This window comes from Loxodonta africana, chromosome 9 (assembly GCF_030014295.1).
Source record: "Loxodonta africana isolate mLoxAfr1 chromosome 9, mLoxAfr1.hap2, whole genome shotgun sequence".
In the NCBI taxonomy this organism is placed as follows: Eukaryota; Metazoa; Chordata; class Mammalia; order Proboscidea; family Elephantidae; genus Loxodonta; species Loxodonta africana.
The window spans coordinates 111,628,604-111,643,327 of record NC_087350.1 but is presented as its reverse complement, the minus strand read 5'-3'; positions in this window follow the sequence as shown (position 1 = coordinate 111,643,327).

Sequence of the window (14,724 nt, the reverse complement as noted above, 5' to 3'; positions counted from 1 at the left end):
GATAACTGCTACCTCCCAGTCCTTACAACAAAATCCCTGGGTACCCATGGTCCCTCTGCAGAGCCCACCCACCAGCACACTCTAGGGAACAGAGATGCGTTTTCCTCAGAGACACTTGGCGGTCTGTTCTGAGCCCCCTGCCTTGTTCAGAGCTTGACCCCCTGCTGCAATCAGATACGGGTATATACTCCAATCACCCCTGCCCCTCTAAGATAGTAGGACAGAGCCTCAACCACGCACTTGATATCAGCTACCTGGAAACCTGAGCTGAATTCATACAATAAGACTGAATGGACTCCTAGACTGATATACCTGATAACAGCTCTAGCCAGCTGGGGACAGGACACCAGAGCTCCAAAGGTGAAAATAATCAAGCTAGCTCACTCAAGCAACCCATAGGGGTATATACCAAATATACCCGTACCAAATATGCCCATGGGGTATACCAAAACAAAACAAAGCAAGCAGCTACGACACAGTAAGCAAGCATAAACTAATACAATAACTTATAGATGGCTTGGAGACAACAATCAATATCAAGTCACATAAAGAAAAAGGCCATGATCACCTCAACAGGCTCTCAAAATACAGAATCAAGAGATCTTTTAGATGAAAGTGCATTCCTGGAATTACCAGATGCAGAATACAAAAGTTTAATATATAGAAGCCTTCAAGACATCAGGAAGGAAACGAGGCAATACACAGAACAAGCCAAGGAACACACAGATAAAGCAACTGAAAAACTCAGAAAGATTATTCAGGAACATAATGAAAAGTTTAATAAGCTGGAAAAATCCATAGACAGACAGCAATAAGAAATTCAGAAGATTAACAATAAAATTATAGAATTATATAACTCAGTAGAAAGTCAGAGGAGCAGAATTGAGCAAGTAGAAGCTAGAATTTCTGACCTTGAAGATAAATCACTTGGCAGTAATACCTTTGAAAAAAAAATCAGATAAAAGAATTTAAAGAAATGAAGAAACGTTAAGAATCATATGGGACTCTATCGAGAGAAATAACCTACGAGTGATTGCAGTACCAGAACAGGGAGGGATAACAGAAAATACAGAGAAAATTGTTGAGGATTTGTTGGCAGAAAACTTCCCTGATATTGTGAAAGATGAGAAGATACCTATCCAATATGCTCATCGAACTCCACATAAGGTAGATGTTAAAAAAGAAAGTCACCAAGACATATTATAATCAAGCTTGCCAAAACCAAAGATAAAGAGGGAATTATAAGAGCAGCGAGGGATAAAAGAAAAGTCACCTACAAGGGAGAGCCAATAAGAATAAGTTCGGACTACTCGGCAGAAACCATGCAGGCAAGAAGGCAGTGGGATGACATATTTAAGAAATCGAAGGAAAAAAATTGCCTGCCAAGAATAATACACCCATCAAAACTGTCTCTTAAATATGAAGGTGAAATTAGGACATTTCAAGATAAACACAAGTTGAGGGAATTCATAAAAACCAAACCAAAACTACAGGAAATACTAAAGGGAGTTCTTTGGTTAGAAAATCAATAATATCAGGTATCGATCCAAGACAAGAACACTGGGCAGAGCAACCAGAAGTCAACCCAGACAGGGAAATCCAAAAAACAAACAAAAAAAGCAAGATTAAAAAAAAAAAAAATTTAAAAACCCAACACAGGGTAACGGCGATGCTAGTATATAAAAGAAGACAACATTAAAATAATAAAGAGGGACTAAGAAATGTAATCATATACATTTTATATGGAGGGGAAGATGTGGCAATACAAAGAAATAAAAGTTAGTTAAAAATTTAGAAAAATAAGGGTAAATTATAAGGTAACCACAAAGGAGACAAACTATCCTACTCATCAAAATAAAATACAAGGGAAAAATACAGACTCAGCAGAAACAAAATCAACAACAACAAATATGAGGAAAGGACAAAACATAAAGAAAATCTACTCAGCACATAAAATCAAATGGGAAAAAGAAGCTGTCAACACACACAAAAAAAGACATCAAAATGATAGCACTAAATTCATACCTACCCATAATTACCATGAATGTAAATAGACTAAATGCACCAATAAAGAGACAGTGGCAGAATGGATTAAAAAACAAGATCCATCTATATGCTGCCTACAAGGGGCACACCTTAGACTTAGAGACATAAACAAACTAAAACTCAAAGGATGGAAAAAATATATCAAGCAAACAACAATCAAAAAAGAGCAGGAGTGGCAATATTAATTTCTGACAAAATAGACTTTAAAGTTAAATCCATCAGAAAGGATAAGGAAGGACACTATATAATGATTATAGGGACAATACACCAAGAAGATATAAGCATATGAAATATTTATGTACCCAATGACAGGGCTGCAAGATACATAAAACAAACTCTATCAGCATCGAAAAGTGAGATAGCTCCACAATAATAGTAGGAGACTTCAACACACCACTTTCGGTGAAGGACAGGACATCCAGAAAGAAGCTCAATAAAGACACCGAAGGTCTAAATGCCACAATCAACCAACTTGACCTCGTAGACATATACAGAACACTCCACCCAAAAGCAACCAACTATACTTTGTTTTCTACTGCACATGGAACATTCTCTAGAATAGACCACATACTAGGTCATAAAGCAAGCCTTAGCAGAATCCAAAACATTGAAATATTACAAAGCATCTTCTCTGACCATAAGGTCATAAAAGTGGAAATCAATAGCAGGGAAAACAGGGAAATCAAACACTTGGAAACTGAACAATACCCTGCTCAAAAAAGACTGGATTATAGAAGACATTAAGGATGGAATAAAGAAATTCAGAGAATCCAATGAGAATGAAAACACGTCCTATCAGAACCTTTGGGACACAGCAAAAGTGGTGTTCAGAGGCCAATTTATATCAATAAATGCACATATCCAAAAAAAAAGAAAGGGCCAAAATCAAAGAACTATCCCTACAACTTAAACAAATAGAAAGAGAGCAACATAAGAAACCCACAGGCACCAGAAGAAAACAAATATTAAAAATTAGAGCTGAACTAAATGAAATAGAAAAACAATTGAAAGAATTAACAAGACCAAAAGCTGGTTTTTTGAAAAACAGCAAAATTGATTAACCATTGTCCAAAGTGACAAAAGAAAAACAGGAGAGGAAGCAAATAACCCAAATAAGAAATGAGATGGGCAATATTACAACAGACCCAACTGAAATTAAAAGAATCATATCAGATTACTCTGAAAAACTATACTCAAACAAATTTGAAATCCTAGAAGAAATGGATGAATTCCTGAAAACACACTAGGTACCTAAACTAACACAAACAGAGCTGGAACAACTAAATAGACCCATAACAAAAGAAGAGATTGAAAAAGTAATCAAAAAACTCCCAACAAAAAAAAGCCCTGGTCCAGATGGCTTCACTGCAGAGTTCTACCAAACTTTCAGAGAAGAGTTAACACCACTACTACTAAAGGTATTTCAGAGCATAGAAAAGGACGGAATACTACCAAACTCATTCTATGAAGCCACCATATCCCTGATACCAAAACCAGGTAAAGACACCACGAGAAAAGAAAACTATAGACCAATATCCCTCATGAATGTAGATACAAAAATCCCCAACAAAATTGTAGCCAATAGAATTCAACAACATATCAAAAAAATAATTCACCATGACCAAGTGGGATTTATACCAGGTATGCAGGGATGGTTCAACATTAGAAAAACAATTAATGTAATCCACCACATAAATAAAACAAAAGACAAGAATCACATGATTTTATCAATTGATGCAGAAAAGGCATTTGACAAAGTTCAACACCCATTCATGATAAAAACTCTCAGCAAAATAGGAATAGAAGGAAAATTTCTCAACATAACAAAGGGCATTTATACAAAGCCAACAGCCAACATCACCCTAAATGGAGAGAGCCTGAAAACATTCCCATTGAGATTGGGAACCAGACAAGGATGCCCTTTATCACCACTCTTATTCAATATCGTGCTAGAAGTCCTAGCCAGAGCAATTAGGCTAGATAAAGAAATAAAGGGCATCCAGATGGGCAAGGAAGAAGTAAAAGTATCTCTACTTGCAGATGACATGATCTTATACACAGAAAACCCTAAGGAATCCTCCAGAAAACTACTGAAACTAATAGAAGAGTTCAGCAGAGTATCAGGATACAAGATAAACATACAAAAATCATACAAAAATTGGATCCTCTACAGCAACAAAAAGAACATCGAAGAGGAAATCACCAAATCAATGCCATTTACAGTAGCCCCCAAGAAGATAAAATACTTAGGAATAAATCTTACTAGAGATGTAAAAGACGTATACAAAGAAAACTACACTACTTACATAAGTGGAAGAACATACCTTGCTCGTGGATAGGAGGACTTAACATTATGAAAATGTCTATTCTACCAAAAGCGATCTATACATTTAATGCAATTCCGATCCAAATCCCAACGACATTCTTTAATAAGATGCAGAAACAAATCACCAATTTCATATGGAAGGGAAAGAGGCCCCAGATAAATAAGGCATTACTGAAAAAGAACAAAGTGGAAGGCCTTACTTTACCTAATTTTAGAACCTATTACACTGCCACAGTACTCAAAACAGCCTGGTACTGGTACAACAACAGATACATGGACCAATGGAACAGAATTGAGAATCCAGACATACATCCATCCACATATGAGCAGTTGATATTTGACAAAGGCCCCAAAACTGTTAAATGGGAGAAAGACAGTCTTTTTAACAAATAGTCCTGGCATAACTAGATATCCATCTGCAAAAAAATGAAACAAGACCCATACCTCACTCCATGCACAAAAACTCACTCAAAATGGATCAAAGACCTAAATATAAAATCTAAAACGATAAAGATGATGGAAGAAAAAATAGGGACAACATTAGGAGCCCTAATACATGGCATAAACAGTATACAAAACATTATATAGAATGTAGAAGAAAAACTAGATAACTGGGAGCTCCTAAAAATCAAACACTTATGCTCATCCAAAGACTTCACCAAAAGAGTAAAAAGACTATCTACAGACTGGGAAAAAGTTTTTAGCTATGACATTTCTGATCAGCACCTGATCATTAAAATCTACATAATACCGCAAAAACTCAATTGCAAAAAGACAAGTAACCCAATTAAAAAATGGGGAAAAGATATGAATAGACACTTCACTAAAGAAGACATTCAGGTAGCTAACAGATACATGAGGAAATGTTCACGATCATTAGCCATTAGAGAAATGCAGATCAAAACTACAATGAGATTTCATCTCACTCCAACAAGGTTGCCATTAATCCAACAAACACAAAATAATAAATGTTGGAGAGGCTATGGAGAGATTGGAACACTTACACACTGCTAGTGGGAATGTAAAATGGTACAGCCACTTTGGAAATTGATTCGGTGCTTCCTTAAAAAGCTAGAAATAGAACTACCATACGATCCAGCAATCCCATTCCTTGGATTATATCCTAGAGAAATAAGAGCCTTTACACCAACAGATATATGCACACCCATGTTTATTGCAGCACTGTTTACAATAGCAAAAACATGGAAGCAACCAAGGTGTCCATCAATGGGTGAACGGATAAATAAATTATGGTATATTCACACAATGGAATACTACGAATCGATAAAGAACAGTCAGGAATCTGTGAAACATTTCATAACATGGAGAAACCTGGAAGGCATTATGCTGAGTGAAATTAGTCAGTTGCAAAAGGACAAATATTGTATAAGACCACTATTATGAGAACTTGAGAAATAGTTTAAACTGAGAAGAAAACATTCTTTTGTGGTTACGAGAGTGGGGAGGGACGGAGGGTGGAAGAGGGGCATTCACTAATTAGATAGTAGATAGGAACTACTTTAAGTGAAGAGAAAGACAGCACACAGTACAGGAGAGGTCAGCACAATTGGACTAAACCAAAAGCAAAGAAGTTTCATGAATAAACTGAATGCTTCGAAGGCCATCATAGCAGGGGCAGGGGTCTGGGGACCATGGTTTCAGGGGACATCTAAGTCAATTGGCGTAATAAAATCTATTAAGAAAACATTCTGCATCCCACTTTGAAGAGTGGCATCTGGGGTCTTAAACGCTAGCAAGCAGCCATCTGAGATGCATCAATTGGTCTCAGCCCATCTGGATCAAAGGAGAATGAAGAACACCAAGGACACAAGGTGATTACGAGCCCAAGAGACAGAAAAGGCCACATGACCCAGCGACTACATCATCCTGAGACCAGAAGAACTAGATCGTGCCCTGCTACAACTGATGACTGCCCTGATGGGGAACACAACAGAGAACCCCCGAGGGAACAGAAGAGCAGTGGGATGCAGACCCCAAATTCTCATAAGACCAGACTTAATGGTCTGACTGAGACTAGAAGGACCCCAGTGGTCATGGCCCCCAGACCTTCTGCTGGCCCAGGACAGGAACCATTCCTGAAGCCAACTCTTCAGACATGGATTGGACTGGATAATGGGTTGGAGAGGGATGCTGGTGAGGAGTGAGCTTCTTGGATCAGGTGGACACTTGAGACTATGTTGGCATCTCCTGCCTGGAGGGGAGATGAGAGGGTGGAGGGGGTTAGAAGCTGGCAAAAAGGACAGGAAAAGAGAGAGTGGAGGGAGAGAGCAGGCTGTCTCAGTAGGGGGAGAGTAACTGGGAGTGTGTAGCAAGGTGTATACGGATTTTTGGGTGAGAGACTGACTTGATTTGTAAACTTTGACTTAAAGCACAATAAAAATTATTTTAAAAAAAGATATAAACATAAAATGAAATCTTGGCAAAAACAAACATTTCCAACAGTATCACTTTAGGCTTGTACAATAATGTTTTAAATTTGCAGCACACTTTTCTGTTCCTTGTGGTAAGGAGTGGGATTCTTAAGCTGAGATGGAACTCTAAGGGTCAGCACTTAAATCTGCCCCCCAAAGATCCTGACAAGGACTGAGAGAGGACAGGAGCCTCTAGGGTTGCCTGTTAAGTCTTGGGAGACCATCAGATTGGACGGTCTCTGACAGAGGTGGAAAATCAGACTCTATAACTTTCAAATAACCTATTTACCTTTGATGTTTCAGGAGACTGGTTGACTGTGTCTGTTTACCGAAATATTTTAACTTCAGAATGTATTCTTTATCTCTAGCCTCTGGAGAACGCACACATACACACAAGATAAAATCAGTGGAACCGTACAATCCCAGAAGGAATTTGCTGGTAACGAATGTTCCTGCACACACAAAAAATTACAATTTTGTGATGAATTGACCATTTTCTGTGATTGTGGCATTGGTAAGAGGAAACATTTAACACTTTCTAATTTAACTTTTTAAAAATTCAACAGTTTTTGAGATAATATGTGACTTGACAGCACCTAACACCCTCAACAGAGCTATAAGACTAATGGACTTGGTGCTTTTAATGGGTTTCAACTAAGGCTCCCAGTTGGCAACAGGCTTCTCAAATTTCTGAGGATGGGAAGATACTTTTATGGGTTTACTTTGGTGTCAAAAATAATCTTCTTGGATAACACTCAACACAGTGGAGGATTAAACCAAAGCAAAAAGCTTCCTGAATAAACTGAATGCTTCGAAGGTCAGTGAAGCAGTGGCAGGGGTTTAGGGACCATGGTTTCAAGGGACATCTAAGTCAATTGGCGTGATAAAATCTATTAAGAAAACATTCTGCATCCCACTTTGAAGAGTGGCATCTGGGGTCTTAAATGCTAGCAAGTAGCCATCTTAGATGCATCAACTGTTCTCAACCCACCTGGATCAAAGAAAGAAGAACACCAAGAACACAAGATAATAATGAGCCCAAGAGACAGAAACGGCTACATGAACCAGAGACTACGTCATCCTGAGATCAGAAGAACTAGATGGTGCCCGGCCATTGCCACAACCGATGGCTGCCCTGAAAGGGAACACAACAGAGAACCCCTGAGGGAGCAGGAGAACAGCGGGATGCAGACCCCAAATTCTCATAAAAAGACCAGACTTAATGGTCTGACTGAGACTAGAAGGACCCTGGTGGTCATGGCCCCCAGACCTTCTGTTGCCCCAGGACAGGAACCATTCTCGAAGCCAACTCTTCAGGCATGGATTAGACTGGACAATGGGTTGGAGAGGGATGTTGGTGAGGAGTGAGCCTCTTGGATCAGGTGGACACTTGAGACTATGTTGGCATCTCCTGTCTGGAGGGGAGATGAGATGGTAGAGGGGGTTAGAAGCTGATGAAATGGACACAAAAAGAGAGAGTGGAGGGACAGAGTGGGCTGTCTCATTAGGGGGAGAGTAATTCAGAGAGACTGACTTGATTTATAAACTTTCACTGAAAGCACAATAAAATTATATATAAAAAAAAAAGGTCCATGGCCTTTGAATACTTTCACCCTGTATGGAACTGTGGGGCCTATTTCAGGAGCATAGGCCCTTGTTGACAGACTGCAACTATTTCAGTTGTGTGGTGGAGAGGTGGGTGTTTGATGTTTGGCAGTGCTTTGCCTATTAAACAGGGTCCTCACTTACACGCATTGGGGCCTAAGGACTTGTGGCTCCGTCCACATCACCTAGCCACCCATGACAGGGGCCCAAGGATAACTGGTACCTCCCAGTCCTTACAGCCAAAAGCATTGGAAGCCCAAGGTCCATCTGCAGAACCCACCCATCTGCGTGTTCTAGGGAACAGGAACCCACTTTCCTCATCGCCACTTGAGGGATGGTTGTCAGCCACCTGCCTTTTTCAGAGTGTGACCTCCTGCTGCAACCACATACTTGTACCTACACCGATCACCCCTGCCCCTCTAAGACTGTAGTACAGAGCCTATACCACACACTTGATGACCAACTACCTGGAAACCTGAGCTGAATCCATACAAGAAAAATGAGTGGATTCCTAGGCTCATATACATAAGAGCTCTAGCCATCTGGTGACAGGACGTTAGAGTTTCAAAGGTGAAAATAATAAAGCTAGCTCACTTAAGCAGTCTCTTTGGACATACCAAAACAAAACAAAGAAGCTAAGATACAGTAAGCAAACATAAACTAATACAGCAGTCTATAGATGGCTCAGAGACAACAGTCAATATCAAATCACATAAAGAAGTAGGCCATGACTGCTTCAACAAGCTCTCAAAACAAAGAATCAAGGGATCTTCTGGATGAATGTGTCTTCCTGGAATTACCAGATCCAGAATACAAAAGATTAATATACAGAACTCTTCAAGACATCAGGAACAAGATCAGGAAGGAGATCAGGAAAATGCAGAACAAGGCAAGGAATACACAGAAAAAGCAGTTGAAGAAATTAAGAAGTTTGTTCAAGAACATATGAAAAATTTAATAAGCTGCGAGAATCCATAGAGACAGCAATCAGAAATTCAGAAGATTAAGAAAAAATTATATAATTTGAAAACTCGGTAGAAAGTCAGAGGAGCAAAACTGAGCAAGTAGAAGCTAGAATTTCTGAACTTGAACATAAACCACTTGGCACTAAAATATTTGACAAAAAAAAATCAGATAAAAGAATTTTTAAAAAAATGAAGAAACCTTAGGGATCATGTGGGACTCTATCAAGAGAAATAATCTACAAGTGATTGGAGTGCCAAAACAGGGAGGGATAACAGAAAATACAGAAAGAATTGTTGAAGATTTGTTAGCAGAAAACTTCCCTGATATCATGAAAGAAGAGAAGATATCTATCCAAGATGCTCATCAAACTCCACATAAAGTAGATCTCAAAGAAAGTCACCAAGACATATTATAATCAAACTTGTCAAAACCAAAGATAAAGGGAGAATTTTAAGAGAAGCTAGGGATAAACGAAAAGTCACCTACAAAAGAAAGCCAATAAGAATAAGCTCGGTCAACCTGGCAGAAACCATGCAGGCAAGAAGGAATGGGATGACTTACATAAAGCATTGAAGGGAAAATCTTGCAGGCCAAGAGTCACGTATCCAGCAAAACTGTCTTTCAAATATGAAGACAAAATTAGGATATTTCCAGATAAACAGAAGTTTAGGGAATTCATTAAAACCAAACCAAAACTACAAGAAATACTAAAGGGAGTTCTCCGGTTAGAAAATCAATAATATCGGATATAAACCAAAGACTAGAGAACAGCACAGAACAACCAGATGTCAACCCAGATAGGGAAATGACAAAAACAAATCAAGATAAAAATAGCTCTAAAAAGTGAAACAGCTATGTCATTATGTAAAAGAAGACATTAAAACAATAAAGAGTGAATAAGAAATGTAGTCAGATCTTTCATATGGAGAGGAAGACAAGGCTATACAAAGAAACAAAAGTTAGGCTTAAACTTAGAAAAATAGGGGTAAATATTAAGGTAACCACAAAGCAGACTAACAATCCTACTCATCAAAATAAAATATAAGAAAAAAATAAACACTCAGCAGAAACAAAATAAACAACTATGAATAAGAGGAAAAGACAATATATAAACTACTCAGCACAAAAAATTAAGTGGGAAAAAGAAACTGTCAACAACACACAAAAAAAAGACATCAAAATGACAGCACTAAACTCATACCAATCCATAATTACACTAAATGTAAAAGGACTAAATGCACCAATAAAGAGACAGAGAGTGGCAGAATGAATAAAGAAAAACACCATCTGTCAATATGCTACCTACAAGAGACACACCTTAGACTTAGAGACACAAACAAACTAAAACTCAAAGCATGGAAAAAAACATATCAAGCAAACAACAATCAAAAAAGAGCAGGAGTGGCAATATTAATTTCTGACAAAATAGACTTTAAAGTTAAATCCATCAGAAAGGATAAGGAAGGACACTATATAATGATTATAGGGACAATTCACCAGGAAGATATAACCATATGAAATATTTATGCACCCAATGACAGGGCTGCAAGATACATAAAACAAACTCTATCAGCATTGAAAAGTGAGATAGACAGCTCCACAATAATAGTAGGAGACTTCAACACACCACTTTCGGTGAAGGACAGGACATCCAGAAAGAAGCTCAATAAAGACACTGAAGATCTAAATGCCACAATCAACCAACTTGACCTCATAGGTATATACAGAACACTCTACCCAACAGCAGCCACGTATATTTTCTTTTCCAATGCAAATGGAACGTTCTTTAGAAAGGACCACATATTAGGTCATAAAGCAAGCCTTAGCAGAATCCAAAACATTGAAATATTACAAATCATCTTCTCTGACCATAAGGCCATGAAAGTGGAAATCAATAACAGAAAAAAGCAGGGAAAAGAAATCAAACACTCAGAAACTGAACAATACCTGCTTAAAAACGACAGGGTTACAGAAGACATTATGGATGGAATAAAGAAATTCACAGAATCCAATGAGAATGAAAACACGTCCTATCAGAACCTTTGGGACACAGGGAAAGCAGTGCTCAGAGGTTAATTTATATCAATAAGTACACACATCCAAAAAGAAGAAAGTGCCAAAATCAAAGAATTATCTCTAAAACTTGAACAAAGAGGAAGAGAGCAGCAAAAGAAACCCTCAGGCACCGGAAGAATGAGAATAACAAAAATTAGAGCAGAATTAAATGAAACAGAGAACAGAAAAAGAATTGGAAGAGTTAACATGACCAAAAGCTAGTTCTTTGAAAAGATTCACAAAATTGATAAACCATTGGCTAAACTGACAAAAGAAAAACAGAAGAGGAAACAAATAACCTGAATACAAGGTGAGATGGGCAATATTAAAAAGACCCAACCGAAGTTAATCATATCAGACTACTTCGAAAAACTGTACTCTAACAATTTTGAAAACCTAGAATAAATGCATGAAATTCTAGAAACACATTACCTACCTAAAATAACACAAACAGAGGTAGAACAACTAAATAAACCCATAACAAAAGAATAGATTGGAAAGGTGATCAAAAAACTCCCAACAAGAAACAGCCCTGGCCCGGACGGCTTCACTCTGGAGGTCTACCAAACTTTCAGAGAAGAGTTAATGCCACTACTACCAAACATATTTCAGAGCATAGAAAAGGGTGGAGTACTCCTAAACTCAATCTATGAAGCCAGCATATCCCTGATACCATAACCAGGTGAAGACACTATAAAAAAAAGAAAATTACAAACCTATATCCCTCATGAACTTAGAAGCAAAAATCTTCAACAAAATTCTAGCCAACAGAATGCAACAACAAACCAAAAAAATTATTCACCATGACCAAGTGGGATTCATGCCAGGTATGAAGTGATGGTTCGACACTAGAAAAACAATTAACGTATCCATCATATAAAAGAAACAAAAGACAAGAACCACATGATCTTATCAATTGATGCAGAAAAGGCCTTTGACAAAGTCCAACACCCATTCAAGATAAAAACTCTTGGTAAAATAGGAATAGAAGGAAAATTCTTCAACATAATAAAGGGCGTTTATACAAAGCCAACAGCCAACATTATGCTCAATACACACTAGGAAAACATTCCCCTTGAGATTGGGGAACAGACAAGGATGCCCTTAATCAATACTCTTATTCAAACTTGTGCTTGAGTTCCTAGCCAGAGCAACTAGGCTAGATAAAGAAAAAAAAGAGCATCCAGATCAGTAAGGAAGAAGTAAAAATATCTCTATCTGCAGATGACATGATCTTATACACAGAAAACCCTAAAAAATCCTCAAGAAAACTACCAAAAGTAATAGAAGAGTTCAGCAGAGTATCATTATACAAGATAAACATAAAAAATCAGTTGGATTCCTGTACACCAACAAAAAGAGCATAGGAGGAAATCACCAAATCAACACCATTTACAGTAGCCCCCAAGGAGATAAAATACTTAGGAAGAAATCTTACCAGAGATGTAAAAGACCTATACAAAGAAAACTACAAGAAACCAAAAGAGACCTACGTAAGTGGAAAAAAATACCTTCCTCATTAATAGGAAGATTTAACATTGTAAAAATGTCTATTCTACCCAAAGCCATCTATAGATACAATGTAATCCCAATCCAAATTCCAACGATATTTTTTAATGAGATGGAGAAACAAATCATCAACTTCATATGGAAGGGAAAGAGGCCCCGGATAAAAAAAAAAAAAAAAAAAAAGTAAAGCATTACTGAAAAAGAAGAACAAAGTGGGAGGCCTCACACTTCCTGATTTTAGAACCTATTATACCACCACAGTAGTCAAAACAGCCTGGTACTAGTACAACAACAGATACATAGACCAATGGAACAGAATTGAGAATCCAGACATGAATCCATCCATGTATGAGAGCTGATATTTGACAAGCTGTGCATATCTGTGAGATTACAAGTTTTATTCTTGTATGATTCAGTTGTTTCTAACAAGCGATTCATTAATTTTTGATGAAGTGTGCTTCCTGGTCATCGAGTGCAGTTTGGTGTGTGTAGAACATCTGCTCATTGAGTCAAAATCATCTCATTTCCTTCAATGAATGAAGAGAATTTCTTCTCATTCACTTCCAGAGACTGAGTCTATTATACCCAATAAGCGGCTGTTTTGTACACCTAGGACACCTTCTCTAGAAAGATAAATGTGTTCTCTGGGGACCCTATTCAGAAAAAGAGAGTTGTTTTGGAGCACATTTCCCTAATGCTTTGATTTCTTGACTGCTGCTTCCACAAGCCCCTGAGTCTATCAGTTTGACGTACTGTGGTGGCTTGAATGTTGCTGTGGTGATGGAAGCTATGCCAGTGGTATGTCAAATACCAGCAGGGTCACTCAAGGTAGACAGGTTTCAGCTGAGCCGGCAGACTAAGACAGACTAAGAAGAAGGACCTGGCAGTATACTTCTGAAAAAATTAGCCAGTGAAAACCTTATGAATAATAGTAGAGCACTGTTTGATGTAGTGCCAGAAGATGAGCCTCTCAGGTTGGAAGGCATTGAAAATACAAATGGGAAGAGCTGGCTCCTGAAAGCGGAGTCAACTTGAATGATGTGCATGGAGCCAAGGTTCTGGGACCTTCATTTGCTGATGTGGCAGGCCTCAAAATGAAAAGAAACAGCTGCACACATCCATCAATAATTGGAACACGGAAGTACGCATTATGAATCTAGGAAAACGGGAAATCATCAAAAATGAAAGGAACACATAAACATCAATATCCTAGGCATTAGCAAGCTGAAATGAACTGGTATTGGTCATTTCGAATTGGAAAATCATATGGCCTACTATGCCCAGAATAACAAATTGAAAAAGATGCCATTGCATTCATCATCAAAAAGAACATTTCAAGATCTATCCTGCAGTACAATGCTGTCAGTGATAGGATAATGTTCATACCTCTACAAGGAAGACCGGTTAATATGACTATTATTCAAATTTATACACCAACCACTAAGGCCAGAGATGAAGAAATTGAAGATTTTTACCAATTTCTGCTGTCTGAAATTGATCAAAAAAGCAATAAACGTGCATTGATAATTATTGGTGATTGAATTGTGAAAGTTGGAAACAAAGAAAAGGAACAGTAGTTGGAAAATATGGCCTTGGTGATTGAAATAATGCCTAGATTGTATGACAGAATTTTGCGAGGCCAACGACTTCTTCATTGCAAATATCTTTTTTCAACAATGTAAATGAAGACTCTACACATGGACCTTACCATATGGAAATACAGGAATCAAATCAGCTACATCTGTGGAAAGAGACAACGGAAAAGCTCCATATCATCAGTCAGAA